We start from the raw sequence: 12,341 nt of genomic DNA on the forward strand, positions 1-12,341 counted from the left end.
CAAGTTTTGAAAACTTTTATTATAGCTTGAAATAAAATGTTTGTTATTGGCCTCTGATGTAGTATATATTAGTTTGATAAATAAATATTAGTGCTATAAGGTTGACATTCCACAGAAACTCTCATTAGTCCTTAACAACAAAACACCCAGGATACTGGGATACTGGGTGTTTTGACACTGAAGCACTCGTTAGATTTCAGCATGAGACTGCTGTCTAGAAACTGCCAGTATCTTCAGATTTCGATTGGGGAAAAGTTCCACATTTAAGGATTCTATGTCGTCGGACAAAAGTGACAAAATCGGTTCTCATTGCTGCCGTTGCATAAAGAAAATCATTTCATTTTGTTATCAGCCCCATGTTGTCTCCACCTTCTTGTCACAACCCTAATGGCAAACTTCCCCCCACCCATGCCAGGGCACAATACGTATAAAAATCACCATACTGTGATTTAAGCACATTGTCAAAACCCTTAACCTCCAGCACATCCTGAAGCCATGCCTTCTGCGCATGTGCGCTTTCACACCTGCAGAGTACTTCACACCTGGACAGGGATTGTTCCTGAACAGTTCCACTCTGGTTTCAAAAGGTGCCACAGATTCCGATCAATAGAAATGGGCACACGAGCAGCGAGAACACAACTGTCAACAATGCTTACACTGTCGAGCTCAGTGTGAACAGGAACTCAGTTAACTTAGGTCTGAACATTAACTAAATCTTTCAAATTCAAGTTTTTTCAATTTAGTTCTGATTGTTAGGGTCACTATTGGATAAACATCCTATAAAATTCAAATTTAACAATTATTAACTACTTTGTGTTGGTCTTTTACAGAATTAACCCTCAATAAACTATAAGTTTTTGGTGTGATAAACCTGGAAATGTTTATTGGGTATTACCACTTTTGCAAGACACCATATAATGTCTTGCAAACCCAGTCCTGTGTATTTTGGCCTTCTCTGTCTTCACAGTAGGCCACTGTATTATCAAGCTCATGATGATTGCTGTCTCAAGCAAAACTCTCAAGGAAAGCCTGCTGTTTTCTAGATTGAAAATGGACACATGTACTTTTGTAAAAGTGTGTGTTATAGGCCACGGGTCTGTCTGAGGGCAACAAAGTCTCTCTTCACAGAGGACATGGACCACGTCAAAAGACCAATACAGGATCTGCTTTTAGAAACACGTCCACACACTCTCTCTTTCCTTGTCACTAATTAAGAAACACAGCTACTGCTTGTCTGAAAGGTGCATAGAGTACTGAGCTAAATGGCCTGCTTGTCATTTTTGAGGTCGGGCTGCAACACTGCTAGCTATAGGAGTTCACCACCATAGTCCTGAGCTCCACCAGAGAGAGTATGTGACAAATGTTTCAAGTGTCAAGTTTTCTTATATTCCCTATTTTGAAAAATGATTTTGGCCTTTTTGACATTAATTCACTATGAAGTTGATGTAAAATCTGAAGATACTCTGACCAATTTAAGAAAACCAAAATACTGCTTAAAAGTATTTTTATTTTTTTTTATTAAGTAAATAAGACATAATAATTTTGTTCAAACTTAAAGATTGTTGATGTCAGCAATTTTTGCTGAATATTTTTACTTACATTATAATTAAATTATATTATTTTTTTAAAGACTTTCATTAATTATAATAAAGCTTTAATTTAGGGAAATTTCTGTTATTTTAGTCAAAAGGTTTGGCCTATGAGAATAAAGTTCTTTTTTTGGTTGCTTTATGGGTGAGGGGAAGAAAAATTCATGGACTTGTGGAACAACGGTAGACCTTTCTTATATGCTGTGAAAAGTGCAGTAGCTTTACTGTTTCTATTTTCCTTTCACTCTTATAACTCTGTGGTTCAGGATGTTTGCTTAACTGCAAGATATTAAAGTTTTGGTTCTGTCATCAAGGAGAGTTTTACAAAAAAAACAGTAGCTAATATTTTATAAGAAAAGTCCTGCAGTCTTGTTCAAAACAGCTTATAATGACCACTGAATGGTGGAGTATGCACACAAAATCAAGGGGAAACCAAAGGTAATGTAGCTTGGTTCTGTGGCTCACAATCTCTGGCTCTGAACCACATGCAAACATTTATTTGGGCTCTCTGACCTGTTTGCTGTTTCTGCTGCTCATTCTGTTTATCTAAGCGGTGACTTATGCAAGCATATTACACTGAGGGAATAGTATTAGACTTTACCAGACTTGACCCAGCTATCAAGGTATCAACAGATAATCCATCCATCCATTTTCTAACACTCTTGTCCCTGGTGGGGTTGGGCGGGGTACTGGTTCCTATCTCCAGCTAACATTCCGGGCGAGAGGCGGGGTACACCCTGGACAGGTCGCCGCCAGTTTGTCGCAGGGTTCAATAGATAATATTACACTGAAATATGGTCGGAGACATCTGAAAAACCTGTATTTCTTTATCATAACAATAGTTTTGAAGCAGCAGTAATTGGAACTTTAGAGATTTTTAATCGGGCTACATTTTCTGTGTTTCTGAGTGTTGGCACTGAAAGCACAGCTGAGAGAGAAAGAGGAGCTCTGTGCATCAACCTCCATTTGCTGATTGAATTCTTTGTGCTCTGACACGGTAACTTTCCTGAGGGCTTATGGTGATCAACAGGTTTAGTGACCCTGCACTTCTTTGGAGCTGCAGCTGCAGATCTGTCTGAACATCTTAAGGAAAGCAAAGCTGTATACCGACATGATGTGATGTGATGTATAGATGTCTTTGTAAAGGATCAAAAGATATGAACAAACTTAAAAATGTGACACAGTAGCAAAGTTATGCCAGGAAATACTTAAAATCTCCTGAAATAAGATTAACTCTGAAAGTGTTCTCAGCTGTCCTCCTGATCAGCTGACCTGTGCTGACAGGAGGTCAGTGGGATGCCTCATTATCCTCTCCTCCAGTAAAAAAACTGTTAACCTTTGGGATCATAGTCTGTCTATATATAATGATTCTTGACACAAGCTGGTTTGGGTTTCAGTAAGAAGAAACAAACATCTGACAGAGCCCTGTTGACTAGTTTCAGAAAGTCCTTAAAGATCTATTTCCTAAATGTCAAACATGGTTCTGAATGCTGCTGTTTCTGAAATAATGCTATAATTTTAATATAACAGAAAAGATCCATTTGACGACAATACATCATGTCTTTGAGTCATTCCTGGATCTGTTTGTAGTTTTTGCTTAATCTCATTCAGGGTCACAGAGCAGGGTGTCATGACAGAGTATGTTAAATGAACTTAACCTCATTCAGGCAGAAAACAGAAGTAGTAGATTCTCACAGATTCATGCCTAAACTTGGACTGGGCCATTTATTAAACCATGCAAGATTGTGCTGAAGCAAGCAGAATAGATATTTTTAGATTTTTTTTTTAAACATAAAGCATGCACAATGTTTTTTTTTTGTGTTCTGTTTTGGACTTTCTTCCACATTTACCATGTCTTCTTATATAGTTCGCAGCAAACGGCAAAGAAGAGGGGAAAAGCTCTGTGAGATGATCAAATGATCTAATGCCACTTTAAACTTGGCCACATCTCTTTCTCTAATCTGGTAGCTGTGTTTCTTGGTCTCCATGATGCTGTTTGTTCAGACCTTCACACACCAGATAGGTATACAGTATATCCTGAAATTAAATTACAGACAAATTCTACTTACAATTTACTTACAAACACAGTTAAGTTTATATGATGGTGTCCAAGTGAAGGAGGCTGAACAAAGACAGCTCTAAGTAAACCTTCTCAAGTAGGAAATGTATATCATTTGGTTAGTATTTGTGTCACCCTTGAGCTGTTTTCCTTCATGCAGATCATAAATAACTCCCACATCTTAATTTGAACGTTGAAACTTCAGTTTCTCCATTCATCATGCAGCAGCACCCTGAGGAGATTCACCTTGTTTTTGACAAAACATTACTGCTAAAAAATGTCTGCCCTGAAGGGCATGACACATCTTTTCTTAAACAGGATGAATCCTTGCTCAAATTCTTGACCTGTGATCTGCTTTTCAGGGCACGGCCAGATGTTTCCCTTTTCTTCACGTGTTTTTTGACACAGTGTGAAACTTTTAGTTCCAGTGGTGTTTTCACCAAAATATTTACATTGATTGGATATATGTAGTTCTTAAGAAATACAGAAAATAACAAAATCCTTAAACAATGTGATTTCTTCAGAAAAAAGAGGCAACAGTAATTAAATTGGAAACTGTGAAAACATGATGGCATGTAATTCATTTATTTGACTAATTTATTTTGTTTGTTTTATTTTCTGGCTCAATAACTAGTACAAAAACTGGACAATTATATTCTAAAACCAAAAGCGTTGTGTTATGTTAAGTTTATTAAAACACAGAAGATACAGTTTATTGTCTGTGCGTAACTCCATGTACTGGCTTACATCAGCCTTTAAAAGGAAAAAGTTGACTTTAAATAGAGTTGGTATTTCCAGAAGGATTTGGCCTTTTCATCACCCCCGGGTTAAAGGATGTGGTTCTGGCCTTACACAGTTGAAATACTTTAAGGGACTGACTTGTGCCTACTTTTCAGCACTGACTGCTACTGTTGCAGCAGCCAGACGATCCAAAGTGTAGCTTCACTTTACCATGAAAATGTTATTTTTCTCTCTCATGGGAGGCTAGTAGCCAAGGCCAGTCTTCTTTTCAATGGCAACATCTGTCTTTTATGAGCTAATTTATTTTTATTCCCCCCCAATGATTATTTATAGTGTGTGTCACTCAGTAAGTTTGCATGCTTACTAAAAATGAAGTTATTGCTTGAAGATATTGAAGTACAGTGACCTATACAGTACATATGTAAGAAGGGGTTAGTTTTCAAAAGCGAACTTCACTTTGAACCAATGAGAACACTCACAGTGAGAACTTTGCATTCATTCACCGTAGGAACAAACCTTATGTCAGTTTTGGGCTCATTATCTATATACAATTGGACGCAGCAGTTTGAATTGATGTGAGATTTTCACAAATCCACATTTTGGCAGTGTTTTAGAATACATGGCCTTTTGTAAATTGACCTTTGACTACATGGTTTTTGTAGCAATCAGCGAGAGGCTGACAGAGTTCTGTTTGAACAACTGACCACTCTTGTCATATTGTGTTTATTTAGATAAACATGGACTCAGCTTTTAAACAAAGTCTATAATTTTTCAGCTGGCTTGAGGTCAAGGTTTTGGGAATGCCATTGTACAAACTTATGGCCAGTTGAGATGAGCTGAGGATGGATGACAGGAAGTGCGGTCTTCGTCTTTTATATCCAAAAGGACATCTCAGTCGTCTTCCGGGAACCAATCAGAGACAGGCACCTGCACACTCATATTTGCATAATTAAACGACGCCAGTCGTAACACCATTCACAATGGTTTTGGTGTGTGTTTGGGATCATTGTCCTGTCAAAACATCCAACTATGTCCACATTTTAACCAGCTGAAGCAAACTGTTACCCTAAAATAATAATAAAAAAATGTGTTAAAGAACAATGAAGGAAACCCATAAACCTCAAATCTGCTATCTTGCACCAGATAAGTTTCTGGAAGTTCCATATGTGGCCCAGAAAATACCTACTACATTATAAAACAGTTTGTTGAAAGGATGACTCTAAATATGATCTTTAATATGCAGAGTTAATAAGTTTCCTGGTCCATTATTACATACATGTTAGATTTGAAGTGACTTAATGAAAGGTAATGTATATATTTTTTATAATGCAGACAACAAAATTGGCAAAACATCAATACTAGTGGAGGGAAGCAAACTCTCCGCCATGCCAGCACATGACATGCAGAGCCTTTAATCTCTTCCTACCCTGTCAAATGGAACATTAAGAGCCACACCCCAGCCTTTCACTTTTTCAGAAACAGATGCGCTGGACTCATCTGACGTTTGATGTGCCTCACACATCTGAAGTAGCACAATATTTTTTTCTTTAATTTTACATAATTCATGTGTAGTGCTTAACACAAACAAACTCACCAATATCACTGCCCACCCAGAAGGTGTTTAAAACAGATATTGGACAGAGGTGGGCGTGTTAAGACATAGATTTTTGATGCTGGCAGGGGAAAGCGAGCGGTGTGCTAAAGAGAAAGCTGCAGACTGCCCTACGGTGCATTCCTTCAGCCCGTGTGCATCCAACACTCTTGATGAAAACTAAAAGTCCACTGAGGGCTGAGTTCTTTCACTGTAGTAATTATGAGTCGTAACTCTCTGTCCTGCTGCTTTTCCTCTTCATTTTGTTCTCCCCTCTTTTCTCTTTGTTATCCTTCCCATTTATGTGAGAATTATCTGAAACAGTAAATTCCTGATTTTATTTTTTTCATTGTTAATGCTTGAAGATGAATTTAAATTCCAGGTTGTTGAGTGGTATTCTGCAATAAATGGTCTTCTTGTTGTCTTTGAGCGGAGAGTAAAGTACCCCAAAATTGTACTTGAGTAAGAGGAGGAATAATAATAGCATTAAAAAAGAAGTATACAGTGAAACCTCTTTGTTTTGCAATTTGGTATTTGTGCATTTTCTGTGGAATGTGACGCTGAATTATTTGCAGCAAATGATAACAGGACATTAAACATAAAGGTGAAGTCCATTGTTTCAGAAAGTACTTTTAATCGGAGAAATTAGTCTCATGAGAATGTATGTTATAATATAGTCACCTATCTAAGTTCTTTTTATAGGAGGTTACCAAAGTTTTCAAAAAATGTATCACTCCATTTATGAATGGAAAAATTAATACTTTAATAAATGTAACATTTGAGAAGTGTTTGTTTTAAATGGTTTCAGAATTATTACTTTTTTCTGTAGTTACATTCATTCTCAGCTCTTTTAGAAGCTCTGTTAGAACTGAACTTTGACAGAACCAGGTAGAGTGTGTTCCTTGCTGTTTGTAAAGCTTTTGTATGAACCGCTAATTGCAAATATTTAGCATAAAAACAACTGATTTACAAAGTGCTGCTACAAAGGGTTTGAGAATGAGTCTGTGCTTAGATGTAGCTCTCTAAGCACATGTTAGGATTAACATGTCCAGATGTTAACAAAAGCCAGGTGTTGTTTAACATGATCACTTTGGACTTTATTATCATCCAAATATTTGCTAACTAGCACTAAACAAATTACAGAACTGGGGAAAAGCTCTGCTTAGCCTATATACCTAATTCTCCAGGCTTTACACTGGATGCGGTTTCTATCTTTCAGTGTTAAATTATGGACAAATCACAAGTTAAAAAGCACACAAAATGGCACAATAAAGACAGGTGAAGTCCATTGTTTCTGCTTGACAAAACAACATCAAGGTGCTCCTGGTTTCCCGAGGCAAGAGAATCAGGACCACAGTGCATACACAGCTGCTCTTATCCAAACATTCTTTTCTATGGTAGACTAGTTTTGTATGGATTCCATTTGAGCCTTTTGAAATGATTTGCTTGGGCAAGTAGGTGAGTGTGAATGTGTGAGTTAAACTCACACATTCCTGCTTTGGCATTAGCAGTAAACCCAAAACAACAAGGCTGTTTGAAGAGTTGCATGTTGGCTTAAAGCACAATATACCTCCCTATAACATTCCTATTAGGAATACAAAACATATTCAGCCAAATTTAGGATAGAGCATGCAACCAACTTCAGTGAAATAAAAACAATGTAACTGAAAATCAAATGCAATTACATGCTACTTTTTTCTATCATGATTGATGCAGGATCTCATTTTCCTGTCCTTTTGGAGACATTAAAATTTCTCCAAGATGTCCTGGTGAAATTTTCCTACTGAGAGACTCTGTTTCATCAGGATGTTTCAAAGCAAAATGGCTTGGCCATCTGCCCAGAAGCAAAGCATCATCTCTTTCATCTCTGTGTGTCCGACAGCATCTCACAGCCATGCTTGCATGACACATTCTGCTGTAGTTTAAAGATGTTCCACTTTCTGGGGGCATTTTTACAGAGCAAATAATTTAGAAAGTACAAACTTCTTCATGTAAACATATATTTCTGTCCATGTAAGCTGTAAAGTAGAGGTTGTTTCATCTAAAACGACACGGTCCAGTTGGGTTTGGCAGAGAAACAGAGAGTTGGAATATAATGGGAATGGTGTTATGGAGATCTGTCAAATTCTACTAGAACAAAGTACAAGAATTGGAAAGTTACATACATTAACTGTTATTGTACTGAATGTTCTTGAGTTAATGTTTTCCAGACTTTCTGACTTGTGTTTTTAGTAGAATATTGTTGCTGTTATATGGAGTCCCTCAGGCCTCAATATTTGGGTTTCTGATATCTCATGTTTCAATTGTTTTCAATTGGTATGCAAATGATACTCTGATTTATAGGCCCCTAAATCCGTATTAACTTGTGAATAAACTATTCACAAGTTCACCAGCTCATGTTGAGCTTGGAGGCTCAACATTTTAGTGACAATAAGACAAGATAAATAATTTTTTATCCTGGGGTCACCGGTTTTATTTTTACTGTTGAAATAGATACTTTAAGACAATACACACAGCCTATTGTCTCAAATTTGAGTTGAAGGTTTAAGGATTTACAAAGTGTATAATCCAGACAGGGTAAACTACATATTTCTTCTTGAAGTTTAGCAAAATTTTAAGGAAGAAGCCATTTCCTTACCTTTCTCCCAGAATCTAACATTTACAGTGTCATTGAGACTTGGTGACTAAAAGATTCCACTCTCTGATGTTGCTCTCAAACTGGGAGCTTTGGGTTTTTTTTTTTTTTTTTTGTCTAATTATATGCCCCTGTCACTCACCCTGGTTAAAGCACTGAGTCATGTCAACTTGGTACCCCTGGAAAACAGGAAAGTGTGAAGTAGTAATTAGAAGTCCCAAGAAACTCAGATAAATACAACCAAAAGGCACATTTAACTCCATCTAATAAATCTACTCAAATTACAGGTTGAGCTTTTTTAAATTTTGCAATGTAGGATTATGCTAATGCAATAAAAAATGAAGTCATTTAAACCCTTTTAACACATCTTTATCAACAATGACAAGGCATTTTCTGTGTAAATCTTGTGTAATCTTTGCCTTGCTTTTACAAATTTTTTTGCATGTTTTTATGTTTTATTTTTAATATTTTGATTCCTTTTAATTATCAGAGATCAAGTTACTCCTTGTTGTTATTAAAGTGCTTTATATTTTAATTTGGCTTAATGTTAAAAATAGTAATGTTTAGAAAAGGAACAAGTACCTGAACTTCTTAATATGCCCATCTATTGTTTAGCACAGTGACCAGTTATCAGTTTATGAGCATTATGTTATGTAATGTGAGGCACCTTGTATAAATCACAGTCAAAACATCATAACTTAGCTTGTGTTGCATAGAGATTCAAACCTCACTGCCACGGAGCTCATAAAAACAACTGAAGTTGTATTTCTAAACATTAATGGGGTGTCAAAACATGAGAAAGGCAATTATGGTACATAAATCTGCAGAGAATTATCACCTCCGGTTCTGTGATGCACGTAAACATCTGCTTGTAACCCATGCATGTAGTGTGGTATACATCCACTAAGCCATAGGGAATTCACCAGGATATTTTCACGTATGTGAAATGAATTACTGCTTGTATGAAAGGTTTCCTGGCATCAATTTGAACACATTCTTCACCTGTGTGTATTCTCCCTGTTCTTTCTGGCATAATGGATAGGAGCAGAAGTTTTTACTTATGATTAAATGCTTCAATGTGATTCAAAGGCTTCATTTGTGAGCCACATGCCACTGGAATCCTCAAAGGGAGAAGCAAATTTATTGTATTCTTCCCAACACTTTTCCCAGATTTATAGCTGCGTTGAATTTTATGGAGTGTAACCTTTCAGTTTAAATTGAAACTATTTGTTTTGAGAATTCAAAGGGTAACAGGACGAAAGTTCTTTCCATTGGTTTTAGTTTATTATTTAGCTGTTCAATGAGACCAGCACATTTTTAAATATGAGGTAAAAAAAAAAAAAAAGCAGTGAAAGCCAGATGTTGGCAGGTGTTCTGCAGCTGGGTGCTTAAATGTTGAAGTGAGTCATTGTAAAGACAATTTGTTTGGTCTGTTGCCCAGCTGCTGGTCATCTTTTAAGTGAGTGCTAGCCTCTGGATTAAACCTTTCCATGTGCGAACTGATGGTTATTCAATTTCAGGTAACCATGTTTTCTTCTAATCCGTCACTTTCTGTACATGAATCAAATTTTTGATCTGTTCACATGATTTGTACACATTTAAAGACATCCTGTAATGCCCATTTTTACAATATATCTATATTTTCACCAACATGCTTTTTCTAATTCAGCCAGCAAGTATGTTGAAGTTTGAGTGCCATGCAGGAAGCTCTCAGAGCCAAGTAAACAGGGAAAAAAAAAGGTGACGATTAAACCATAACCCAAGAGTCTTCATTCCTGTCTGCCGCTATGAAAGAAGCTCTTCAGTCATGACATGTTTAAAAATAATACTATCCAATATCTGTCCCTTGAGGGAAGGAGAGTAGGTGTGGTTACACTGCTGACAGAGAGCATTTTACAGGTTGATTTGATTTAAAAGGTCAACAAACTCCATGTATTTGAGGAAAATGTTTCACAGCAAGAGAATAACCAGAAGCTGGTGATGCAGTCACTGGAATTCACAAGAGACGAAGACTTGAAGCTAAGTTCGTCCATGTCCACATAGCAATACTGTATGGCTTAGTGCGGTTCGGGATGCTATTTCCACTGCTCCGTTGTAAAAGTGGACCTAAAATCAAGCCATACTTCACCATTCCTGGGCTTTCTTCAGTTGCAACAGTGTGGCATGGTTAGGGTGGAGCGACTGGCATCACACAACACAGTCCACTAATTTGGGGACAGAAAAACATCACAAAACACTAGTATGTCATGTTTTCCGTTGCACTAGAATGACGCAACGTTAGGCTTTTGGGTTTAACACGGTGTGCCCAATGAAAGTCCAGTTGATGGTAGGAATACTGCCCTGAATACCAAATTGCACCAATATGAAACAAGGAGCTTAAGAATAAAAGGCGTTGTCCCATACTCTTTTTGTTTGTTTGTGCTTTTGATGATTTTGTTTTGAAACATGAATTCTGCACAGGTTTATCTCTGACCTGTTTGTTCTCTGACAAACGTGAGGCTTTCATAGATTCATACTGGGAAAAAAAATTACACACAGGTGGTTTCTGACTAGGAATTCGGTAATGTTAAAAGGCAACTGTAATGGATTTTATTAAAGGATACCAGAGTAAAAGGGGGTTCATACATTTACTCCACCATTTTCAGTAATATATCTGGAGATTATGAATCCTCCTCCTCCTGATTTACAATAACACACTTCCTAATGTGTAAATATGATGGTTGATCACATCAAATCCCAAAAGAACAATGAAGTTTCTGATTATGTGATTAAATATGGGAAGGTTCTAGATATGGGAACATTCTAAATATGGGAATGTTGTTGAAGGAACTTTATTAGCATAAAATAATACATTCTCACCATGTAGAAACTCATTTCTGAAGATGTTCTCACACCACAATAGGTGATGGACAGTTTTGCAGCTGGATTATGTGAAGTCACAGAAGTACCCACAATAAAAGTATTTAGATGAAGAAAATTAAACCTAGAAAGGAAGTTTTTTTCTTGTCTGTCAAACAGTAAACATATAGTTCACTCACTTGAATACATCTGAGAATGTTTTCTGTTAGTCACATCTAATAGTTGCAACTCGGGTTTAGAAAGAAGTTGAAGAAGTGCTGCAGCACCATCTACCGACAAGAAAGAAAAAATGCTTTGAGTTATATGTGAAAAATTCTCTGTAATCTTACCAGTAAAAAGCAATTTAATACAACTTTTTCAACAAATGTGTTTTGTACAGGAGATAATTGAAATATTATATTTTGTATGTGTGTGACATATATAAGAAATGTGATGCATTATTTTACTCCATGATACAAACTTTGAACTGGTCTGAGGCCTTTATATTTATTTGATAAGGGACAGAATATATGGCACTATACTTTTCCCTATACATATAATCCTTAGCCAACCGGCCAATTTGCAGGTCAAGTTTGGTCCCTGGTATCACAAAAGGATCAACATCAAAGAATAAACATCAAAATATCACACATAGACCAACACAGGCATGCAAATTTGATTCAGTAACAACTTTCTACCTTTAGAAATGTCATAACCAGACCAAACATGAACAATTGGAGCGACCTACCCCCATGCTGTCGAACCAACTTTCCTTAAGAGATTAGTAGTAAACTGTAAATGAACCAATAATGTGAATTTGTGAAGCTTAAATGCAGAAAGGATGAACTTCAACTACTTCACTCCAATAAAATTTGCTAGGTTTTCTGT

The sequence above is a fragment of the Poeciliopsis prolifica genome, unplaced genomic scaffold (assembly GCF_027474105.1).
Source record: "Poeciliopsis prolifica strain line A6 unplaced genomic scaffold, Auburn_PproV2 SCAFFOLD005, whole genome shotgun sequence".
Taxonomy (NCBI): domain Eukaryota; kingdom Metazoa; phylum Chordata; class Actinopteri; order Cyprinodontiformes; family Poeciliidae; genus Poeciliopsis; species Poeciliopsis prolifica.